At 40.2% G+C, this 26,287-nt stretch overlaps 1 long non-coding RNA gene across 1 annotated transcript in view; it reads left to right on the top strand.

The window, feature by feature from the left end:
• LOC103887948 overlaps positions 1 to 26,287 on the top strand; it is a 102,802-nt gene that overhangs the window by 48,863 nt on the left and 27,652 nt on the right. Inside the window, exon 2 of the long non-coding RNA XR_004179114.1 lies at positions 11,280 to 11,351. This is a non-coding gene — a long non-coding RNA (uncharacterized LOC103887948). The remainder of the gene's footprint in view (positions 1 to 11,279; positions 11,352 to 26,287) is intronic.

Raw genomic sequence — 26,287 nt, forward strand, 5'->3', positions numbered from 1 at the left:
ACATTGTTCTTTTGTTCATTGTTCATTGTTTTGTTTTTGTTTTGAGATGGGGTCTTGCTCTGTTGCCCAGGCTGGAGCGCAGTAGCATGATCACAGCTCACTGTAGCCTCGAAATCTTGGGCTCAAGGAACCCCCTCACCTCAGCCTCCAGAGTAGCTGGGACCACAGGCATGCACCACCACACCCAGCTAATTTTTTGGTGTTTTGTAGAGATGAGGTTTCACTATGTTGCGCAGGCTGGTCTCAAACTCCTGAGCTCAAGTAATCCTCCCGCGTCGGTCTCCCAAAATGCTGGGATTACAAGCATGAGCCACTGTGCCTGGACCCCACATTGCTCTTTTAAGTTAAATAAGAAGGTGAAAATGGATAATAAGTAGGTAACTACAAACATCTTCCACACCAGGGACTCACAAATCCAAATGCCTACCAGGATGGCAGGAGATTTAAATGGGTGCTTTGTGTCATTGGAGACACCAGAGACTGGTAGGAATTATGATGAAGTTGAGAGTACACACCCTACCTACAAGTATTCAACTTCAAAATTTCCTAGAACAATCATTTATGGACCTTAAGCTTTTGACATCCTCTTTGGATGATGCTTGTCACATGAGCTAGTCATCTGAAAAGTGTATTTCAAGGGGTCAGCCATTGATTCATTTATTCTATAGCATTCTACAAATATTCATTTACCACTCACTTTCTTCTGGTGTTCCAGATTGTGGTCTGTGGCTCTCCTTGTGCGATAATTAAATTCAGAACCACAAATCAACATGCGAATCAAAATTTGTTTAGGCTAAATAGGTAATGTGTTTGGACATTATATACGACTGTTTTAAAATGTAGGTGGAGGCCTTTGTGAGTCATAAAATAGAAATTTAACAAAAGTACTCTTAGTTTCGGAGTAGCTTTCTGTTATATATTTTCTCACTCAACAGATATTCAAAAGCAAAAGCACTATTGCGTGAAAGTCTTAATATTTTTTATATTAAACAAATTCTCATATTACAAAAAGGTTAGGAAAAAATTTGCTACGTACTGGGGGCTATGGAAATGGTGAGATGGATATGTCAGAGCCTCAGTTCTTAGAAAACTCACAGCACAGTACGGATAAAAAATATGAATTAGGTAGGACTCTTTTGGTTGCAAGTGATAGAAACTCAATTTAAACTGACTTAAGGGAAAACAAAGAATATACTGAATTATTTGGCTAAAGGTTCAGAATTGGGCTGGGCACAGTGGCTCACGTGTGAAATCCCAGCACTTTGGGAGGCCAAGACAGGTGATCATGAGGTCAGGAGTTCAAGACCAGACTGACCAAGATGGTGAAACCCCGTCTCTACTAAAATTACAAAAATTAGCTGGGTGTGGTGGCAGGTGCCTGTAATCCCAGCTACTCAGGAGGCTGAGACAGGAGAATCGCTTGAACCTGGATGGCAGAGGTTGCAGTGAGCCAAGATTGTGCCACTGCACTCCAACCTGGGTGACAGAGTGAGACTCTGTCTCAAAAAAAAAGTTCAGAATTAAGCACATTCTTCGCTCATTCAGGCATGCCTAGATCTAGAGTCTAAACAGTGTCTTCAAGATTTAGTCTCTCTTCATTTCCTGGTTTTTCTTTTCTCAGTGTTGGATTCATTTTCATGCTCTCCCTTTCTCCCCATTTTAAACAAAAACCTTTCATGATTATATTATTGTAGCTCTAAACACCTTCTAATTCTGTTGGGAAGAGACATCAACCTTTTCCATAGCTCCTCTGAATTAACTCTCATTAGATTAATCTTTCAGGCGGATCAATTGCTGTGGCAAGAGGAATGGAAGACACTAATGGGTCAGATTTTGGATATGTGTCTCATGTATGTGGGAGGAGGTTAGCACCAGTCAATCCACATGCATTGATGATGGAGTCTTTGGGGTTTTTAAGGAAAAATAGGAACGTTATTATGAGAAGAAGGAGGAATAAATGCTGGAAAGGCAAAAAACAACAGACACTCCCTAGAAACAAACCAAAATCAACATCTCCAAAGAAGGAAATCATGAATGACACCGGACAGACTCATTTGTTTCATTCAATGTTTTCTTCAATAAACATTTACCAAAATTTGTTGTTCTAGTGGAGGCTGTTGATTGCCAATATCTACTCCCACCTTCCATTCCTGTTTTATTATTACTTTTTTTAAATCAGAACCATTGACTTTGTTCAACTATCCCCCCTTGAAGTGGCTGTGTTTGAGAGAAGGCTGCTCCATTTCCAAACCCAAGGGCAAGTCTTGATTATCTAAGCCAACCCTCTTAGTGCCATTTCCTTTGCTGTTGATCTGTTTAAGGCATAAACATAAGTAGAATTTGGGGCAATGACATGTGAAGTCACCAGAAAGCTTCCAGGAAGGTTGTTCTTGCTCTTAAAAAAATACAGTTAGGGGTCCTCAAAGGGAGCAGACTTGTGGACCTAATCTACATGAGATAAATGTTGAAACAGCATGGGTTCTTGGATAATGTTGTTGAGGAAATTAATGACTCTAGACATGACCTCACCTCTAGATTTCTAGTTGTATAAGAAAATTGCTTTCTATATTTTGAGTTACATTGGGCTTTGGGTTATTTGCAACAAATGCACTTCCTATAAATGACAGGTCCAGGGACCGGCATTGAGGTTAAGAAATCGTAGGATGTATGCCCTCTGCTCATATGATGCTTCCATTTTAATTGGCCGGAAATTGTTATTTTTTCCCAGTTTATTCTACTTCTTTCTCTCTGTGAAGTTAACCAAAGTACCCAAGGGGACTGGATCAAGGAAAACATGAGGGCAAACTCAACATGTTGCTCTCAAAGTGGTCCCTGATCAAATGTTCTGGCCTTGCCAAGAGAATCAGGAGCCCTTGAAGCAAATGTGTCTTCTTCCCCAGAAACAAAATTCAAAGTGTGTGGCCCTGCACTGGTGGGTCAGGAATGCCATCTTCACAGACAAAGGAAAACATACTCTGCTTTATTCCCATTTTTAAAACCCCAATTATGGGCACAATGAGGATCCATGGAACCCCATGAACACTAACGAAAATAAAGTACTTAGCTCATGCAATCTTGTCTTTTTATTTTAAATATCACTGACAATGTAAGCTTTTTACAAAATCAAATCCTTTCTCACCAGCGATATGATTTTCCCTGAAAAGGCTTTGAAGTATCCCGCCGTTATCACTTCTGTACACAAACATTAGCAGAAGCCCTGCTAGGCGGGAGGACAAAAATAATTGTTCTGCCTTCATTTTAATTTAACCTTTTGTAAATTCCTACTTTACAGAAGTTCCCCTTGACTTACGGGCATCATATTGAGATAATTTATGAGGCAGTCCATTCTTGTTAAGACAGCAAATCTCCATGAATCTTTTCCCCCATGAAAGACTGTCCTGGACCCTTCACCCCTTTTAATTTAGGCATCTTGCTCTCTTTCTTTACCATTTGCATGCATCCCTTTGTCACCTTCACATTATTGTCTAATGGTTTCTGTACAATTAAGGCATTATGGAGGTGAACATTAATATGTCTCAGAAAATTTACAGAGGCCATATATCTTGATGTTTGCAAAAGGATGTGCCAGAGATTGGCTAGGAATGCAGGTGCTCAGCTCTTCCAGCTGATGTAAGGAACGGAGTTCATTATCTGTCATATTGGTAGTAGGACAGAACCGAGACCTTTGGCAGGAAGGTGTGAAAAGGGACTGAGTAGCCAGCCCGGTGTAAATCAGGAGGGGAAATACAGGTTTAAGCTACTTTAGAGCAGGTTTAATAGAAGAGTGGCTAAAAAGGTGGGATCAGTATTCATATTGCCCTGTGCGACGATTAATATTGAGTGTCAGCTTGATTGGATTGAAGGATGCAAAGTATTGTTCCTGGGTGTGTCTGTGAGGGTGTTGCCAAAAGAGATTAACATTTGAGTCAGTGAACTGGGAAAGGCAGACCCACCCTCAGTCTGGGTGGGCACCATCTAATCAGCTGCCAGCATGGCTAGGATAAAAGCAGGCAGAGGAACATGGAAGGACTAGACTGGCTGAGGCTTCTGACCTCCATCTTCCTCCTGTGCTGAATGCTTCCTGCCCTCGACATCAGACTCCAGGTTCTTCAGCTTTGGACTTTTGGATCTACACCAGTGGTTTGCCAGGCACTCTCGGACCTTTGGCCACAGACTGAAGGCTGTATTGTCAGCTTCTCTACTTTGGAGGTTTTGGGACTGGGACTGGCTTCCTTGCTCCTCTGCTTTCAGGCAGCCTATTGTGGGACTTTACCTTGTGACTGTAAATGTACAGCTGTCCTATTAGTCCTGTCCTTCTAGAGAACCCTGACTAATACACACTATTTTTAGATTCTCACTCAAATACCCGCTAGCCACCTGCCCTTGTTTTGCAGCCTCTCTCTTCTTCAGTTTCTTTATTTGTAAGGTGGAGGTACATTTAGAACACAACCTTAAGTCCATACCATGGCCTACCAGGTTCCCACGATCTGGTCCCACCTTGGTCTCAGGCCTCCAGTGCCTTCCTGGCTTTCCTGGAACCCTGGGCTTCCACCACTTTGGTCTCCTTTCCAACTCTGCAGTGTAACAACAGCGGCTTCCCACCTCAAGGCCTTTGGCCATGATGTTACTTCCTCTTCTATGAAATGCTTCTCCCCAGATGCTCAAGGGTGGGCTCCTTCTCTTCATTTATGAACCAGTTTGAATTGGACTTTCTCACATGGTTTCCCAAAGGCAGACTTGAGTAGTTTATTTAGATGGTGATCCTGGGAATCAGAGGAATAGAGAAGGAAGGAGAGTTAAGTCAAGGTGATATTGATGAGAAATTGATCACTGCAGGCAAGTGGAACTCAATCCTGCAGGGAGTTTCTGGGACACAGTGTGAAACCTCCTCCAAGTTGTGCTATAAGGGGCTGGGAAGCCGTGATGGGTTTCCACCAATTCTCATTCTCCACGTATGGAGGGGCTCATTATTTGGCACTTCCAGCTTCTGCTTGTACAGATTGAGCATGATGCTTGCGTATTACAGAAGGCTCTATGGCAGAGAGATGCAGGTGCTAGGGGTAGGAAGCTCCTGGAGAGTGAGGGAACTGCCCAGCAGGGTGCAAGTGACTCCATGGGTGTGACAAGGGAATGTGTGCAGGGAGCTGACTCCTTTAGAATCCTCCATTGATCTCTGTTCCTTCATCCTGTCCACAGCCTTGAAAGGACTTACTGCAACTGTGAATCATACCCTTCTTGGTTTGTGTATTTCTTTTTTTGTTTTGTTGTTGCTGTTTTTGTTTGTTTGCTTGCTTTTTGAGACAGGGTCTTACTCTGTTCCTCAGGCTGGAGTGCAGTGGTGTAATCATAGCTTACTGCAGCCTCAACCTCTTGGGCTCAGGTGATCCTCCCACATCAGCCTCCCAAGTAGCTGGGACTACAGGTATACCCCACTACACCTGGCTGATTTTTTAAGTTTTTTGTAGAGACAAGGTCTCATTATGTTGTGCAGGCTGGTCTGGAACTCCCAGGCTCAAGCAATTCTTCTTCCTCAGCCTCCCAAAGTGCTGGGATTATAGGCATGAGCCACTATGTATTTATGTGTTTGCTAAATTAATACATACCTATTTGTAGGGTCTGAGGGCACAGAGCTATGTTTGAATGTTCTTGAGTGTTTCTTTGAGTGTTCTTGAGTGTTTCTTTAGTGATCAGCAAAAGGGTGATAATCAAAGTATTTAAGCACCTGAAGGGCAGGGTTGTCAGTCATCCAAAAGTTCACCCATCCTGCTTTGTGGTAAGTTTCTAGAAGTAAAATTGCTGTGTCTAAGACACAATGCTTTTAAAGTAGGGCATGCCTTTGTTAGTTACATTTTCGAGAATCTTCATAAACCTAAACAGTACAGGTTTAAAGTGCAGGAATGGCATCAAATTAAATTCTGAGGATCTCAAATATGAGAGCCTTGGTAATGAACATGAAAAATCTTTTTTTTTTTTTTGAAGCTGCAAAAGCAAGATGATTTTGAATGTTTAAAAACGAGTGTGTGTATGTGTTTTGTGTTCCACTAAAAGCCCATTTAAAACCTACTTGAGTGCTTCATTTGGTTTTTAAGTATTCAGAGCATCAGAATAAAGCCTCAGATTCAGGCAAGCCTCTACTTTCTCCAGGTAGATTGTATGACTAAAAAAAATCAAAAAAGGAAAATTTTACTTTGACAAATATAATACCTACATTGGGAATATGCAGATGAGTTTTTCCCTAAAAGGTTAACTAGAGACAATAATTACTTTCTCCAGAGATCACCAAAGTGACATGCTGCTGTCTTGATTTCATTGCTGTTTTGTGATGTGCGTTTCTTGCCACTTATAAATGAAACAAATGAGGTTAGATGGCAAAGATTATGAAAGGAATTAGCAATAATGAGCCTGGGAACAAAAAAACATTATTATAGAAAATTGAGTTGACCTCACTTTCATAATTATTCACCTTAATTGTTTTTCTGTAGTGTAATTTGAATGAAATTAAATAATACTAATATTCCCCCTGCCACTGACTAGGAATTTCATGTGAAGATTAATAACTATTAAAACCAAAGATTTGGCTGCCATCTTAGAGGTTACTGTTGCTATCCCAGAGAGCTCCCTGTCCTCCACATGATCCTGAACTGCCTATGCCAAAAACCACAATTTTCTCCTCAGAGATCTAGGGTCACGTGACTCTGTGGCATGGGAATTGCATCTCCCTCTAACCTTCATGAAATTCACTTCTTTCCTGAGATCCACTTCTCTTACTTTTCCCAATTTCTCCATGAGAATGTTCTCTGTAAATCATGCTAATGTGTGATAGAAGCAGACATTTTCAGTTAATTGGGTGGGCATAATTTGAATTTGAAATATATACATTTTTCTTAGGGCACTCCTTGAAAACATCACACTCATTAAGTTGGGGTTTGAAGGTGAGTCAATATAGAACTTTCTACTTGTCTGTAATTTTGGCCAATAGTAACCTCAAGATGCATTGAACATGTATCATGTACCAGACCCTGAGTCAGGTCGTTCACATGTGTCATCTCATTTAATCCTCTCTATGGCCCTATAAGTGCTGCTGTCTTCTTTGTTCCGCAGATACAGAAACTGCAACTGCAACTCAAATACATTGCAGAGGCCAAAGAAGGGCTGACTCAAGATTTGAACTCTTACACCTGAGCTCTTAGCCCTCAAGATGGAATCAAAACAAGCCAATCAATAGAAATATTGGTGTTGACATCCAATAGTCTGTGGTTCATCTCTGCTCTCTCACTTAATATCTTTGCATGTAACTTCTCTCAGTTCGAGTTTACACTTAGAAAACTGAAATAATAACACCAAACTTACTGAGTTGCAGTGACTATTAAATGGGGAACATAGTGAAGTACCTTGAACACTGATGAATTACAGTGATGCTCAATAAATATTGACTTTTCTCCATTACTTATGGACACTTTTCTTTCTAAGGCTTGGAAAGCATTTAGCACAATATGTGGCACAGAGATACCACTCAGTAATAATATTAGCTAACGTTTACTGGTGCCTACAATGTGCTTGGCTCCACATTGCATGCTCTGCAGGTGGCATCTCTCTAATCCCCACCAGTGTCCTGTGCTGAGGGTGCCATGTCTGCCCTCATTTTGGAGAGAGTAACTGGGTGGTTTCCATCTGGTAAGCAATGGAGTTGGAGTTCAAGCTCAGAATCCAAGCTCTGAGTCAGTGGTTTTGCCAGCTGCCGTGGCTCATCATGTTGTCATTAAACTCTGAATCTACGATTGGCTTATAATGTCTTTCCATTTCATCACACCTGGAGTGATCACTCTCTCTTTCGAACTTCAATGACTTTTACTGTTGATCTAAATCAGTAGGTAATAAATTATGGCCTCTAGTTCATTATGGCCTCCCATGCTTTCCTGAAGTGGTTAAATCACTATTGCCTTTCTTTATTCATTGATTTGATCACTCAGTCACTCAGCAAACATAATTTTGTGTCTATTATGTTCCAGGCACTGTGGGAGATTCTGAGGATACAGAGGAGAACCAAAGAGACTTGGTATTCACTAAGGGAAGAGCCAAACTTCAAGGCAACTTAGACCTTTACTTGGGGAGTCCTCTTTAGGAAAAGAACATTAAATTACATACTTGCAGTTAGATTCAGGGCCAGGGAGGAGGTCTTCCAAATGAGGGGTTCTGAAACCTAAGCTTCATTAGCTTCATGGTAAATCCACTACAGGTCCCCACTGTTACGGATCTTAGAATTCTAGATTCTGCTGTGACCCCGATATAACAGGGAGGCCCTGCGGCCCTGATCACCATTCACAGATCAAGTCAAAACAAAACAGAGCATAAATGTGACTACAAACCATGAGGGATTATGAAAATCTTTATTGCAGATTTCCCTGAGGGAGCTAATCTAGCAGCCAAAATGACATGGTGTGCCATACCCAAATATTCCTAAAAGTCATTTTCCCCAAAATGTCGCTGTCTCTCACCCTGAACGTCCCATTACCCTCACCATCCTGCTGCTCTGTTTTCCATTCTGTCCCTGGCCTAATACTCTTTAAACCCTGGAAACCCTACTCCCGAGTGTGTGTGCACCCTAAACTGGTGTGGGCTAGTTTCTACTACAAATGTTTTTGTAGACACTACTAGAATTCACCACAACCTCCTTCACATAGACGTGCAGAATTCTGGAGAATTACATTCTCTACTGATTACCCCCATTAAAAATTTTTCAGTTTTGTGTATCATTTTCCAAACTAAAGCATAAGAGATTTGATGGCAGAGACTAATTTATAATTTTTCAATTGTCAGCACAATTGGGACCCCTCCCAGGCCAAATATTTTGAAATCAAGGTAGTAATTTTAAAATAACAATTATAATGAGGAACAACTGGCAATTCTATTTTAAAAAATTATTAGCCAGGCTCAAAATTTCATACTCAGTTTGGTCATTAAATTCAGGGTTGGAGGGAAATGAGATTTAAAAATAATTAGCAGATGGGAGAAAATTACATAACTGTTAGTATAAACGTTTGGCATGTTGGACCCAAGTAGTGATTCTCAACCCAGAGGACTCATGGCAATGTTTGGACACATTTTTTGTTGTCGAAACTAGGGAAGGAGGGTGCTACTGGCACTAGGTGTGTTGAGGTCAGAGTTGCTGCTAAACATCCTACAATGCTCAGGAAAGGCCCATGACAGAGAATTAGCTGGCCCCAAACATCAATAATGTTGAGGATTTTAGATCCTGAACCAGAGAACTCACAGAAACAAGCCTTACACTAAGTAACTAATTAGCCAGTTACATAAACAACTAATCAGTTAACTAACTAACTAATTAATGATATGGATCTCTTTTGACTGAATTGAGTCAAGTTTTTTCCCAATTAATAACTAGCCAATTGATGAGTAAAATAACCATATTTTATAAAGTTGGCTTCTTTGTTCAGTTTGTTTATGCATGAAGCGTGCATGCCTGTGTGTGTATGTGTGCATGTGTACAGTGATAGCGTATGGCAGAGTAATTGCTTCTTTTCCTTATCCTGAAATGTCCTGCATGTTTATATATCAGGCATAAGGTTGGACCGACTGTAAATGGATGATCTGGCTTAATCTCACGACAACACTGTAAGTGGGATTAACCCCACTCAAAGATGATAACCTGTGGTTTAAAGATCAGTAACTTGTCAAAGATAACATGAGCCCTGGTAGGTGAGAAAGACATATCTCAGTCTAGGCTGTCTCAGCCCTGAAGCCCATCCTCTTAGCTAGGATCTCTGAAATATCACTTATTCCACGCCTTCTTCATTGATTTTTGCTACATCCATGAGATACCTGCATTATTATTTTTCTGATTTTTAAAAATTTAAGTAATTTAACCTTACTCTTAACAGCAACGGCCTGCAATCCTGGGTGCAGTGCCCCAGCACACATTTTATTACTAATACATTTGGAGGAATCACTGCTTTAACACCACAATGTTAAGCCACCCCTCGCCTATTCCAAAATGAGTTTTTAATGATCAAGCGCTATATAAGTGGAAATTATTGTAATAATTGATTAGTTAATCCACGTGAGGGCCACAAAGTACTCTCTAGAAGAAGTTCTGAGTGGCCAAATTAAGGTAAGATCAGCAAAATAAAGAGTGATGATAAAGAAAAAAGATTAAAGGAAAATGCTTGTAAGGAGCTCCCGTGATTAAATGCAATCAGAGGAGAACTAATGGGTTAACTCATTTCTGTGGAGCACAGTTACATAGTGTTCAATTTCATAAAGGACCCTGCAGTAGCTTTTCAAATGGAGAAATGGGAATTAGTGGCATTCCCTCTCCAATTACTAATTTTACAGAAACGCAAACAGCTCAGCAAAGGGAACACATTGTCTGTTCCAAGGCTTTCCGTGAACAAATACATGTGATATTTGAGACAACACCCTGTGTGAAATGGGCCCTGATTTTCAATATACCCTCGAATTCTTTTATTTTGTTGTCAATAGGTTTAATAATTGATTGTGGGGAAAACACAATAGGGTAAGAAAAATACCAGGGTTATCTCAAGAGTTCTGGAGGAATGATTTGTGTCAAATTAGGTGGGTAGTTTTTGTTTTTTTTTTCTTCAATTATATACAGTGCCATTCACAAGCTGAATTCTCACTGATTTAACCTCTCTCTTCTCTGTTCCATTTAGCTGGAATGAACCCTTGTGGCCAATCTTCTATGAATGAAATTGTCCATCTCTCCTAGGAATGAGTCTATCTATGTATTTGTGGATTTCAAATATAAGTGTGACTACCATGGTGGAAAGAAATAGCTGTCAGAATAAAGAGAAAAGGAGATGGATTTTCTACCTTGTCATAATTAACACGCTTTCTCAGTCATTCTTGGCCAACATTTGCAAATAGTGACTGTTGTGGCTAATTGGAGTATTCCCTGCAATTTTCTCATGTTAGCTTATACGAACCAACATAAAGAAACTTGGTCTAGATGCAGTCATCTCACACTTTACAGTCTCTGTTGTTTTGATCCCCACAATAGCCTTGTGAAGTAGGAAAGAGTTGTGTCTTGGATTTGTCTTGGATAGCTTTGTTATGGTACCTACTGCATTGTACCGAAATTCATTATTTATCGTGTGCTTTCCCAACAGCACTGTGACCTTCTGCAAAGTGACCTTCCTTGTATGAAGTGCAAAGTGACCTTCCTTAGGGCTTTAAACATAGGCATTCGATAAACCTTCACTAAGTAAATGTGTTGTTCTCTCTCTGAACTCTGTTTCTAGATCAGTAGTTTTCAACAGCAGTGGTGTCGTGCTCAGGGGATATCTGGCAATGTCCGAAGACCTTTGACTGAGGTAAGGATGGGGTACTAGTGGCATCCAGTGGGTGGAGGCCAGGGATGATGCTAAACATCACAAGACAGTCCTTCATGCAAAGAATTATCCACCCCAAATCCAAATGTCAATGTGCCAGAAGAGAAGGCCTGCTCTAGAGGTATCTAATACACACCCAAAATGGGAGATGAATTTCCTGTGATGCTCATAAAACATTAGGGTCCCACCCACTGGCATCAGCCCTTCTAAAGCTCTGGGAGGGGTCATAGCAATATATTCACAGGGTCATATAATCTTGCCCAATTTGCAAATGTAGGTGGCTACAGGAAGCTTTTGGACATATCTAAGGGGATGCCCTAGAATTTATTTGGTTTGTCTCGAGTGGAACACACACATGTGGTTTTAGGTGCCTTTGTGTACAGTAAAGTTACTGCTCACTTTACTGGTGTAGGAATGACTTCCAGAATATTCTTAATGCTCACTTTCCCACCTCTCCCAGCAGATGGTGATACAAAGGTGAAGGCTAGAAGCTCTTGTAGGGCTACGTGTGTTTTCTAGGCACTTAACACTCAGTGTAAGTGGGTAGTGGAGGAGACACAAATTTAAAAATATAGGGAGCCAGGCTGGGCATGGTGGCTCACACCTGTAATCCCAGCACTTTGGGAAGGCCAAGGTGGGTGGATCACCTGAGGTCAGGAGTTTGAGACCAGCCTGGCCAATATGGTGAAACCCTATTTCTAACATACATACAAAAATTAACTGGGTGTGGTGGTGGGCACCTGTAATCCCAGCTGCTCGGGAGGCTGATGCAGGCGAATCGCTTGAACCCAGAATGGGGAAGTTGCAGTGAGCTGAGATTATGTCACTGCACTCCAGCCTGGGCAACAGAGGGAGACTCAGTCTCAAAATAAATAAATAAATAACAAATAAAATATATGGAGCCAGAAGCTAGTTTGTGGGAAGTTTTTTCCATCCACCAAATGTGTAAACTGAAGTGACGGATGAATTTCCCATTGATGCCATGGCAAAATAGAGTATCTTTCCTGTGAGAACACATGGACACTTGCAAGGGAACAGCAGACACCGGGGCCTACCAGAGCATGAAGAGTGGGAGGAGGGAGAGGATCGGGAAAAATAACTAATGGATACAAGACTTAATACCTAAGTGATGAAATAATCTGTACAATAAACCCCCGTGACATGAATTTACCTACATAAGAAAGCTGCACATGTACCTCTGAACTTAAAAGTTAAAAAAGGATTTCTTTCCTGTCTGAAATACATTTGATAGCACAGTGTATACCATTATAAAAGCATCACATATTTTTCTGTTTTTAAAAAAATAAGCCAGAGTAAATGTATCAGAATTCCTGAATGTAGGGCATGAACCTGTGGCAGCAGTAGGAAGGCAAGTACATCTGTCTATGAAGTTACATGTTCTATGTATACCAATTATCAATAATATGAAACCAATTTTAATTAACCATGTTAGAGGAAGGTCTGAATTTCATTACTATTTCTTATGAAAAATATAAAAAAGAATTATCGTAAGAAAAGATTATCAAATTGTAGATGGCCTAAAATGTGGAAGAGAGACCTATTATGGAGTTACATCAGGCAGTTAAATCATACAAACTGTTATGTTATTTTTCTGAATCTTGTGATGCTAGTGGTATTTTCAGTTTTTAGTACTTGTAATTTGTTGAGATTTTATTTTAACTCTAAATAAATGTACACTTCTGTACTGAATTTTATGTTCTTGTGTTATTGTGCTTAATTAGAGTTTCCAAATTGTGTAAGCTCCAGGAGCTGCAGACCAGTATCCTCTGGATGACTCACACACTTTGATCACTAGAGTAGACCTTTCCGACAAGCTCCTTTGAGTGTTAGACTCATATTAAATCACCTTGACATCAGCTCTGGGAAACCTCAGAGACATCCCCAAACTCAGTATGTCCAAAGTCAGCCTTGTCATAACTCCCCCTGCCTCATCCAGGAGATAATAAAGTTTAACAAAGGTTGTAAGTATAGGTCTCTAATGTGATAGGGCTGGTGCCCATATGAGAAGAGAAGGAGACACCAAAGATCCACCCCTCTCCACCCTGTGAAGACAGAGCAAGAAGGTGACCATCTGGAAGGGAACCCTCACCAGAAACAGACTCCTTTTGGAGCCTTGATCTTCAGCTTTCCAGCCTTCAGAGAAAACATTTCTGTTGTGTAAGCTTCACAGTGATGGTTATTATTATATTTTTTTTTTTGTGGCAGCCTGAGAAGACTAAGGCGGTTGACCCAAAGATACCAGATCCTAATATGTGGGACCTGTAAATGTTACCTTATTTGGAAAAAGAGTCTTTGTAGATGTGATTAAGAATCATGAGATGGGGAGATAACCCTCAATTACCCAGGTGTGCCCTAAATGCCATCGTAAGTGTCTTTATGAGAGAGTGATAGAGGGAATTTCACACACACACACACACACACACACACACACACAAGAAGGCAATGTGAAGATGGAGGCAGAGATTTGTTATCTGGTCACAAACTCTGGAACTGCAGCAGGTAGGGAATATGTGCTCACCTGAGGCCACTGGAGGGAGTGCGGCGCTGCCAGCACCTTCATGGCAGCCTTTTTCTCCAGAACTATGGGAGAACAAATTTATTTTAGTTTAAGACACAAAAGTATGTGGGAAATCGTTACAGCGCCACAGGCGACAAATACAGAAATAATTAGTATCTTTTCCATTGCATGTATTTCTCTGTGATTCTTCTCACTTTTACGATGGTAAGAAATTAATGGTCTAGATTAGGATTGGCTGTTGAGGAAAGGGATTGAGAGAAGCTGTGGGCTGATTTTCCTGTGGGGTTTTGGGTCTAAACTCTTGAATAAAGAGTACATTTGCTTAGAGGATTCTGATGCTATTATTGAGAACCTAATAAAATTTAGGGTAGGTGGATTCAGGGCCCTGGGTATCTTTAATGTTTCCCATATCAATGAGATCTCCTGTATGTAGTCAGTTATTGAACAACTCCAGGTTTTAGGATCATAGGTGACAAATCAGATAGAATATTCAGTCTTCATTACGGTGAGTGGGGAAGAGATGTTTAGGCAGAGAACCAAATGAGATGAGAAAGCAAACTTAGAGGACGTGCGTCTCAGGCAGAGGAGACTGTAGCCACAAAGGCCTGAGTCTGGAACTATTTTGGCTCATTTAAGGAATGTAAAAAGGCCAAAATAGTTGGAATTCAATGAAAGTGTTATATTGTTTGGTGCATATAGGTTTATGATTATAATGTCTTCTATGGAAAGTATGTTTTTTACTGTTACATTATATTCCTCCTTATCCTTTTATTACTTTAACTCTAAATTCTGTCTCGTCTGATGTTAACATTGATTTCCCGTTTTGTGTATCTTTGCCCATACCTTCCCAATGTTTTCAAAAAATCAGTTTGTTTAAATTGTGTTTTTTGGTAAGTAACAAAATGACAAATATCCTAAGGTAAATCATGTGTCATCTCCCCCATTTGAGAGGCATAAAAATGTGAATTTTGTTTACAAATATTTTCATCAGAATTTCTAATATGAACATGTCTTGGTGCTAAGCAGACGCTTCCATTATCCAAACATAACTTGCATACACAAAATAACTCATTTCCTGATAAGTTTCAGTAATTGAGGTATTATTGCACATATCATTCAACATATTGAAATCTTAGGATCCCTACATGCACGAACTTTTAAAAAGAAAGTCATGGCTCTACTGGGCCACAAAGAATACATTTAAAATTTACAGAGTCAGCAAAAATTACTAATTTATTTAACTAATAACAATATTGGTTTTTATTTATGTCTATAGTCACACCATCAGTATGGCACATGTTTGAATTGTTCCAATAGGGCAGATGGAGTTACTGTGATTTAGCAAGACTTTCTCAACTGCACTTATGACCAATATGATGCTCTTGGGAGGGGCCCAGATGTGGTCTAGATGGTCTGTGTCTGTGGGAAGGAAGCATCAAGTTTCAGCCCATAAAGGAATTGAACCCCTGACCGTGGCCTTATTAGCACCATGTTCTAGCCAACTGTGCTAATTGGTCACACATGGCAAAAATTTTGGAGACAAATTTTTTTTGTTGTTGTTCTGACAAAACATGTCAGAACATAGGATCCTTGGTTTTAACATGTTTGTTTTTGTCTGAAAAAAAAAAAATCCTTAGATTTGGGGTCAGATCTAGCTTGGTTTGAGTATTAGCTCCCTCTCCTGATGACTGAGTTACCATGGTTTTCTCTTTGAACAATGAGGATAATGAGGCCAATTTTGGAAGATTTTTTTTTTAATGTCAGTGTAAGTAAAATAATTTACATGGGAATACCTAGCATATAATGCAACACAAAATAGTTATTCAATAAATATTCTTTTATAGTTTGGTTTAAATCCTTGTGAGGTAAACCGATGATGCAGAAAACCACAACACTTCTCCCGCACTTAGATTATCCCCCCTCTCTTTCCACCTTCTGTCACCTTCAGCGACACAACTAACATGCTAACACATCATTCACTTGCAAAGTGATTATATTTATGCAATAAAAATAAATGCAAGGCAGAGGAGAGCCACATTATTCAAGTGTTTTTAGTCTGTTTGGTCCTGGCTTGAGCACAGTGAGATGAGGTGAGTTCAGCACGCTAACCCTCCCAGGCAGCAGAAGCCTGGAGAGAAGGCAGCAGAGGAGTCAAGAGAGCGAGTCTTCAGGACTGCCCCCTGGGTTTTAATCCTTACTCTGTAGCTGTGCAGTCTTGGGGCAAGCATTTAACCTTTCAAATCTCTGGTTTTCTCATCTGCAAAATGGGGATCGTTATTGTTACTACCCCAGAAGATTTTGTGAGATGAAGTGAGATAAGACAGGTGAATAATTTAACCAGACATATGGGAAGTGTTCAAAATTACTCAGGGGAAGGCCATGTGGCTCATCTGCATACCATGCACTTTATGACCAGGGCTGCCTTTTTTAACTTCTCTGAGCCTCTTTCTCTCTCTCTCTCTCTCTCTCTCTCTCTCTCTGTGTGTGTGTGTGTGTGTGTGTTTTAAGACTTTAAGCCTGCCCCAACAAGCTTATTTACTCAGAATGTAAAACAAATTTGCTATAGTATATTGACTAAATATACATCAGGTATCAATTTTATTTGTTGCAGGAATGAGTATACTGTGTGAGTCTCTTAAAAGGTTGGTACTCTGGTTTCAGCCTAACCTCAGCCTTGATCTGAATCCAATGTTTCTAAGCCTCTCTTTCTTATCCCCTGGCTCTACCCTTTAATTCCACATCAAATCGTTCTCTCCGGCAGTCTTACCCTGAATCAGTGGTATTGACCTCACATGGAATCACAGGACTGTTCCCCTCATTTCCTCTCCCCGTTTTTCACATTCAACCTCTGTTGACCCTTCCCAGGTGTTACTCATGTTATGTATTCTGTAGACTGAGTCATTTCCCCCTCTGAGTTTCCAATTTATTTCTTCCACTGCCAAAATATCTTTTTCCCTCTGTGTCTTTCACAACCCCTATGTTCCACATCTGTCACCTTTATATGTGTCCTGAGCCTTGCGATTCTCCATCTGCACTCCTGACCACTTCCTCTTCCTCACTCTGAGCCCTTCATTCTCCGTGTTGAGTAAACATTCTTGGCCTCAAGGAGCTTTCATCAGCAATGCTAATATTTTAAATATTTTGATTACTTTTCTCTCTGCCATAAAAATCCTTCAAGACATCCGTATGATCAGTCTAGAGCACTGATTCTCAGTCAGGGAGGGGTGATTATGCCCACTAAGGGACATTTGTAAATGTCTGGGGACATTTGTAGTTGTCACAACCGGTGAGGGTCCTTCTGGCATCTGGTGGGGAGAGGCCAGGGATGCTGCGGAGCAATACTCCAAACCCACGACAGCCCCACAACAAAGAAATATTCAAATGCCAATAATGCCAATGTTGAAAAACTCTGGTATATATTAGAAAGTCTATTTATCTTAAAAAGCTAAAATAGAACTCAAACACAATGCAGTCATAGGGATAGTTAATAATAAAACCATAATAACTCAAATGTATTTGGCATTTGTCATGTGGCAGGCACCGTGCCAACAGTTTTCCCTTCTTTGCCTTATTTGCTCCTCATAATTACCCTATAAGGTAGGAACTATTATGATCCCCATCGCAAATGATAAAACCGTGGCCCAAATAAGTTAAATTATGTAACTAAAGTCACAGCTGATTAAGGACTAAGCTGAGATCCAATCCCAGGCAGCCAAATGGGAAGGGCTTCTTTATTTTCAACCACTATGGTGAGCCCTGATGCATCTAGAAACAGGTGTGCCGTATACTTCAGAGCGAGGATTCTCTAACTGAGGTCTCTTGGATAGGATTCAGGAGGTCTTTGAGCCCCCTGGAAATAAATGCAATATTTCCATCAATGTGCATTTCTTTTTTAGAGGGGAAGGGGGATATGGTTCAAACAGTCAAATTATCTCAAAAAGATTTGCAACCAGGAATACATTGGGAATCCATGAACAGCTTGCTCTTGACTTTCAGGAAAGGAGAGGTTTTGTGCCCTGGATTAGGCTGCCTTTCTGCAAAGGTGGGATTCTCTGCTAGTGGGCTCAAAAATTCTGAGCAGACTATGAACCATCATTGATTAAACTTGATAAATCATTTGGCAACCTTGAACTTCCAAGGACTGTTAAAGGGCACAAAGCAAATTTAATAAAAATCTTAAGAAATGGGGTGACCTTAGGTGATTTATTTATATAAGATTAGGAAGTAGAATGGCTTCAGATACTAATGGTTTCAGTGTTGACCTATCCATGTCACAGGACTGTTTGCCTGGGTGTTGCTGATATTGTCCTCTGTGATTCTCACTGTCCCTGAATTCGTGGCTCACCTAGTCCCCTACAAATTTACATATTTGCTTATCTGTGTTAATACCTTCAATCTGGTTACCTCCAGCTTTGATGGTTTAGGAATCACATTGATGCTTCTTTACATATTATAATTGATGATGTCTAGCATCTAGGACATTTGTTAAACACCCATCTCATGTGTATCAACTTTGGTAAACATTCCCTTTGATTGCAGTCATTTGTTGACTCTATTTTCCTTATTGATAATCTTTTCAGCTGCAAATGATGATATATTTGTTTCCTTTCAAATCCTTAGCCCTCTAATTAGCTTTTCTTTTTTTAATGTATTGGCTGGAATCTTCAGAACAGTATTGTAAAGTAACAGTGATGGGATTTTTTGACAGCACATCTTCTAAATTTTCACAGTTGCTATAAACTGAATATTTATGTCTCTCCAAGGTTCATATGTTGACATCCTAAGCCCCAAGTGATGAGATTAGGAGGTGGAGACTTGGTAGGTGATTAGGTCATGAGAGCATAGCTTTCCTGAATGACACTAGTGCCTTTGAAAAAGAGATCCAGGCTGGGCATGGTGGCTCATGCCTGTAATGCCAGTACTTTGGGAGGCTGAGGTGGGCAGATCACCGGAGCCCAGCAATTTGAGACCAGCCTGGCCAACATGGTGAAGCCCCATTTCTACCAAAAATACAAAAATAGAAAAAAATTAGCCAGGTGTAGTTGTGTGTGCCTGTGATTCCAGCTACTAGAGGCTGAAATGGGAGAATTGCTTGAACCCGGGAGGTGGAGGTTGTCGTGAGCTGAAGCTGCACCACTGCACTTCAGCTTGGGGCAACAGAGGAGACCCTGTCTCAAAATAAATAAATAAATAAATAAAAAATTCCAGAGCTTCCTTTCCCCTTTCACCATATAAGGACATGTGAGGAGATGATCATCTACAAAAGAAATGCAAGCCCTCACCAGGCACCAAATCTGTCTGAACCTTGATCTGGGACTTTCCAGCCTCTAGAACTGTAAGAAATAAACATTTGTAGTTTATCAGTCACCCAATCTACGATAGGTCGTTATAGCAGCCTGAGCACACTAAGATCACCACTTAAAATGATGTTTCTTATAGGTGATTTTCCTACTAAAATGTTTTCTTTCCACTGCTATGTTGCTAATTCCCTATTATGGTAAAAAAAAAATTAAAATTATTAAATTTTATCCATTTTGCATCTACCAAGGACATCAATTGACTTTTAAACTTTTATTTCTAAGTTGACTTTGCATTTTTCCGCTTTTATCCATGATGCTGTGGTTTCCCAGAGAACAATCATATTTAAAGGACTTTGAAGTAGGAGGCATTCACTGTCACCACCCATGGGCGTCCTACAGCTACATTCAATATGTTCTTGGAAATACATTGGCTACAATGTAATGACTACTCAAAATATTGCTATCATGACCTACTTAGACATAAGGTAGGGGAGAAAGAATATTTAGCATTTTCCATAAATATATATGTCTCCAGATGTACCTATTCACAGGGAGTCAGAACAAAACAGCATTATGAAATGCTCCGTGAGGTCTCCAGGGCCATAAATCAACTGAACTCAGCCAGCAGCATGTCGTCTTCAGAAGTCTATCTTTAGTCTTTGAGACCGCCCATGACTAATAAAAGGAACAAGAATATTTTATGATGAAGTTTATTTTTCCAATATTGAAATACCAGAGGTCCTTACTTCCAATAGGCACAAATTTCAGTTACCATGGTTTAATTAAATAACTCCAGTTCCCCAACAATATGGGTCAATTTTTAGTTACTATGGTATATTACCTGTAATTGCATGAAGCATGAATTTCCCTGCTAGCTCTTCAGTTCATAAATCACTACCTAAATAACATATGCACATCATGATCTGTGACTGATCATGTCACTTCTTTGAAGTCAATGACTGGTCACTACGCATCCGTATTCAGTTCATACACAGACAGCAAAGCGTGAAGTTGTGTTGTCTCCTTGTCTCCCAGTTATTAAACCATGTGACATTTTATAAAAGTGAGTAATCCTGGCCGGGCGCGGTGGTTCACGCCTGTAATCCCAGCACTTTAGGAGGCCGAGGTGGGCGGATCACGAGGTCAAGAGACTGAGACCATCCTGGCCAACATTGTGAAACCCCGTCTCTACCAAAAATACAAAAATTAGCTGGGCGTGATGGCGCACGCCTATAGTTCCAGCTACTCAGGAGGTTGAGGCAAGAGAATTGCTTGAACTTGGGAGGCGGAGGTTGCGGTGAGCTGAGATTGTGCCACTGCACTCCAGCCTGGCGACAGAGCAAGACTCTGTCTCAAAAACAAAACAAAACAAAACAATAAAATAAAAGTGAGTAATCCTAAGAGAGGATTAGCAACAAAGATAAAAGTGCATTAAAGAAATAAAAAGTGGTAGTGCTGGAAGTGAAACTTACATTGAACCTAAATGGAGTTATTAAAGAAATAGTTGATCGTAGGAATATTGATGCTGCTGTGGTTGGAGGCTCTGCTGTGCAGCTGGAGGAACTTCATGGAAGCGAGCTTATCAAAATAAGTAAGGAAAGTGGTTGTGACAAAAAGGATGAAGATGTCCCAGAGGAAAGGATGCTGGCAAAAAATTCACGTTAAAGGGATTCTCAGAGATAACTGACAACATTGAAAGCTTCACACTCAAGGTTTGGAAGCTGATTCAAACTTTGAATTAAGCATAACAATTCACGAAGGTGTCGAGAAGATGTTTTGTCTCATAAGTTCTACAATGAGAAGTAGGCAAGCGCTGTTCGAACTACTCTTGATAAGTTTTTAATGAAAAAAACTTCAATTTTCAATGTTTCTAATTTTAAAATTGTGATGCACAAAATTATTAGTTTTACTATTTTTTATATTTCGCTACTTATAAGTGAGAATAAGTGAGTTTTTAATGTTTTGACAAACATTTTTAAAGGTCACAGAACAACTGCAATTTTTACCACTGATTATTAATAATCAGATGGTTTTGCACAGTTGCAGCCTGCACAATCGTTTTTATGGTCCCACACTACTCTGCAAAGTGAGGACAGTGATGTAATTTTCTCATTGAAGAACGCTTGGAAAATAGAGGAAGAGAAAAAAATTTACGTATAACTCCATCGCAAAGGCACTTGTGAGTATAAAAATGTATATCTTTCCAATAGTCATTTTGATTGGTATAATTTTATATCGATTGGTTTTACATACTTGTGATCATGCTGCTTAAAGAATTTTATTTCCTTTTTAAAAATAGACTTTACTTTTTAGAGGAGTTTTAACTTCACAGCAAAATGGAGTGGTAAGTACAGAGAGCTCCTATTATACCTCGTATCCCCACATAAGCACAGACTCCCCTACCAGCAACATCATGCACCAGAGTGATACTTTTGTTACAGTCAATGAATCTACATTGACACATCATCACCCAAAGTCCATAGTTTACATTAGGGTTTACTTTTAGTGATGTACATTCTATGGGTTTCTAACAAATGTATCATAACATGTATCCACCATTATCCTGTCACATAGAATCATACTGCCCTAATAAGCCTCTGTGCTCTTTGAATTTGTTAATCTCTCTCTCACCCCAACTCCTGGTAACCACTGATCTTTTTACTATCTTCATAGTTTTGCTGTTTTATATATATATTTTGATGTTAATATATAGGTTTTATTAATCTGCATAATAATTCATTGAGTGGATACATAATAACTTAACTTTTTAAGTGAATTAAACTGAGTCGTTACAGGTTTTCACTTTTTTACGGTTTTTCCTTTTGTATTTTGCTTTCTTTTCATAGGGTCGACTTCAGAAGTTTAGCCATTAGGTCCAAAGTCTCAGCCAATGGATCGAATAAATCTAGCCTGCAGGCAAATTTGGCCTGGCCGGCATATTTTTATGTGTGTGTGTGTGTGTATATATATATACACATATACACATATATAAATGGAGCCAGTAGTTAGCACAGTTTACATACAAATCTGAATTTCCTATTTCCTTGAAAAAAAATCAGGAGATCTGTTGACTCCGGAAGTTTCCACATGTCAGCAAGAAGCTGGACCTGTGAAGCTACTACCCCTTCAGAGAGAAAGCAGTCACATCCTCCGTGAGCAGTAGAGTTTTATTTTCACTAAATGTGAAACCATTTATTTTCACTAAATGGTTTTTAAAGCCAAAAGAACCATAGTTTATTTGCTGTGTTATATTTTGATTTATAGTCCACATGTATTTCAAAGGAATTGAGGATGTCTCAACGAACTGGCATATGGATGTGTGGGAAACACTTCTGTAATAATGAACCACCCTGAGTTTGTGGAGCATTAAAAAGTGCTTTGGTTTGAGCTATTCTATTCCACCTTTTCAAAAGGTGGGTTCTTCCCTGAACCATTACGTAGTGAGAAGTTTAGTATCTACAAAAGGTATGGTGTTTCGTCGTTTTGCATCTTGTTTGATCTTCACACTGGAGAGTAGCAAGTATAAATTTTAAAAAGTTTACTTTCTAGGCCGGGCGCGGTGGCTCAAGCCTGTAATCCCAGCACTTTGGGAGGCCGAGACGGGCGGATCACGAGGTCAGGAGGTCGAGACCATCCTGGCTAACATGGTGAAACCCCATCTCTACTAAAAAATACAAAAAACTAGCTGGGTGTGGTGGTGGGTGCCTGTAGTCCCAGCTACTTGGGAGGCTGAGGCAGGAGAATGGCCTAAACCCGGGAGGCAGAGCTTGCAGTGAGCTGAGATCTGACCATTGCACTCCAGCCTGGGTGACAGAGTGAGACTCCGTCTCAAAAAAAAAAAAAAAGTTTACTTTCTAAAATTACTCTAGAAGCTTACATACAGATGACCATTGCTCTGCTCCACCACTTGCGATGGCTCCCTGCAGCCTCTGCAATGCTCTCTCCATTCATTAGCCATTTATTAGCTCCTCCCACCCTGACTTCACCCATGTAATCGTTTCCCTCTCTAAAGGTCCATTTAAAATGTGATCTTCTCTCTCATACTGCAGAAATACGACTTTTCTCCTTGTGAATGCCCATTGCCTTAATTTCTGCCTCTGGTATGGCTGTTGCTACTTTTTCACTTTATATTTTAGGCGGTTGGGTGGATGACTTATCTCTTCTACAAGACCTTTGAGATTTTCTTTTTTTTTTTTTTCTTGAAAGTTTATGTCTACAAGATGCTGTTGAGAGCAATTTGATTCCTCATTCATTTTTGTTTCCCACAAAGTTTATGCCTGAAATGTGTGTATAAACAACATTTCAGAGAAGAAATGGAAATCTCCCATCGCTGCATCTCAGTATGAAGAGATGGAGGGAAGTTAAGTTCTAAATGACCAGATTTGGATGTTACATGACAAGTGGCTTCTGCACAGTAAACTAAGGCAGAACTGTAAGTGATGAGTAGGTATTCAAGAATGAAAGAGATCATGACCAAGGACAGCCACATCCGACCATTTGTTGTGTTTTGTTGATATGTCCTGACAATAGATGGCATAACCGAGGAAAGAAACTGCTGGGGGCTAAGGGCTGCACCTCTGGATATATTTTTCTATTGTGATTTTAGCTTCAGAGAAACTTCCCTCTTACATAACAAAGACTCTTGAGTACTGAAGATGAATATTTATTGGGGAAAAATGCAATGGGAAAATAAAGTACATAAAGAAATCAGAAGATTGGAGAAGCTTGACAAACTACTGGAAGTTTTAGTTCCAAGTAATTTATTTCTTATTTGTATCAATTTGATCAATATTATGTAAGTTAGGATTATGTTGAATTGCAAATAACAAGATCAGGTTTTTTTTTTTTTAAATATAATAACAAGTCTAGAAGTGTGTTTAGATGACTGTGCAATGGCTAGGCCACTGGTTCTGATACTCTTGGCTTTTTCCTTATGGTCACAAGATGACTGCTTCAGTACCAGTTCTTACATCTGCATTTAAGAAATTAAAAAAAAAAAGGCACAGGTACTTCTGCAACTGCATCTGTGCTCTTTTATCAGGAAAGCAAATGTGTTCCTAGGAGCCACTGGCAGAATCAGTTTGTTTCATGGCCGTGTTGTCTCACATGGTTACGTATTGCCAAAAGGGAACCTTTGAAAGGGAATATTTCACGGAATGTTTCTATACTCTGAAAATAAAGTCATTGTTTATTATATATGAGATAAAAGAGAATGGTTATTAAACAGATAACAGACAGAATCGGTCACTGCCATTTAACTCCAACGTCAGGGGTCCCTAACTTCAGTATTCTGGGATTATCTTTTCTTTTAAAGCTCAAAAATATTCTCTGGACCCTCATTCAAGCTAAGGGTTCTTTTTCTCCCTCCATGTTGAGCATCTGAAAACTTCCTTCTTTTCCTTCCCTCCTTCCGTCTTTCCTTCCTTCCTTCCATCTTTCTTCCTTCCGTCTTTCTTCCTTCCATCCATCCTTCCTCTCTTTCCTTCCTTCCTTCCTCTCCTTCCTTCCTTCCTCCCTTGTCTTCCTTCCTTCCTTTCTTCTTTCCTTCCTTCCTTCCATCTTTATTCCTTCCATCCTTCCTTCCTCTCCCCTCCTTTTCTTCCTTCCTCTCCCCTCCTTTCCTTCCTTCCTCTCCCCTCCTTTCCTTCCTTCCTCTCCTCTCCTCTCCTCTCCCCTCCCCTCCCTCCCTCCCTCCCTCCCTGCCTTCCTTCCTTCCTTCATCTTTCTTCCTTCCTTCCTTCATCTTTCTTTCTTCCTTCCTTCCTTCCTCTCCTTCCTTCCTTCCTCCCTCCCTCCCTTCCTTCCTTCTCCTTCCTTTTCCTTTCTTTCTTCCTTCCTTCCTTCCTTCTTCCCTCCCTCCCTCCCTCCTTTCCTCCTTTCCTCCCTCCCTTTATTCCTCTATTTCTCTTCCCTTCTCTCTCTCTCTTTCCTTCTTTCTCTCTTCTTTTTCTTTCCCTCTTTCTTTTTTTCTTTGCTTCTCTTCTCTTTTCTTTTCTTTCTTTTTTGAGACAGTGTCTCACTCTGTCTCCCAGACTGCAGTGCAGTGGTGGGATCACTGCTCATTGCAACTTCAACCTCCCAGGCTCAAGGGCTCCTCCTGACTCAGCTTCCTTGGTAGCTGGGACTACAGGTGCACAACACTACACCTGGCTAATTTATTTTTATAGAGATGGGGGTCTCCCTATGTTGCCCAGGCTGCTCTTGAATTCCTGGGCTCGAGCAATCCTCCTGTCTCAGCCTCCCAAAATGCTGAGATTACAGAAATGAGCCATGGTCCCCAGCTCCTTCTTTCTTATACAGACCCATTCAACTATCTTTGCAACATCAGTCTCTGAACTCACCTTTCTCATCCAAATAAGCCATCAAGGTTTCCTAAGCAAAGAGCTATCAACATGGATATGGATTAGTCAATTACCCCTAGAATAGAAAAATGACTGCAGTCTGTTGGTTGAAATACTCTTTTTCCTTTCTCCTCACCACAAATGATAATAAACACTTATTATTTTCAAGTTCTGAAAAGTACTACACATGTTTTCAGTCTCAAATGTTGAGAAATCTCGACATCGGACACTCTATGCAGAAAATATAGAGTCAGTGGGACATGAATCTGTGCTGTTTAAATCTACATTCAAGTATGTTAAGGTCAATTTTATCATGCGACCATCGTTTCTGTAGTTTTAACTTACTGCCTCTGAATATGTTGTCTTGGTCACTCATGAAACAGTGTCAAAATCAGGAACGTGACTTAATGTATTATTCTCAACACTTACGATGATACCGTATCATCGGACTGTTGTGAGTAATGATCATAAATGTTGTCCACTCAACCATGTTCAAACCACATGCAAACTTTCTAACCATATGCAGATTCCCATTTGTGACGATCACTTTCACTCATAGTTTAGAAAATGTTGTGGTTGATTCTCACCCAGCTCTAGTGGCGGGCTGAGATTAAGTTAAACCAACCAGCGTATGTCACTATCCATGGTAGTAAGCAGCTTTGGAAATGGCTCCCATGGGCTCCCCACCTCCTGGTATTCACGCTGTTGTGTAATCCCTACTTTTTGAGTGTGGATGGA

This window comes from Papio anubis, chromosome 16 (genome assembly GCF_008728515.1).
Source record: "Papio anubis isolate 15944 chromosome 16, Panubis1.0, whole genome shotgun sequence".
NCBI lineage: Eukaryota > Metazoa > Chordata > Mammalia > Primates > Cercopithecidae > Papio > Papio anubis.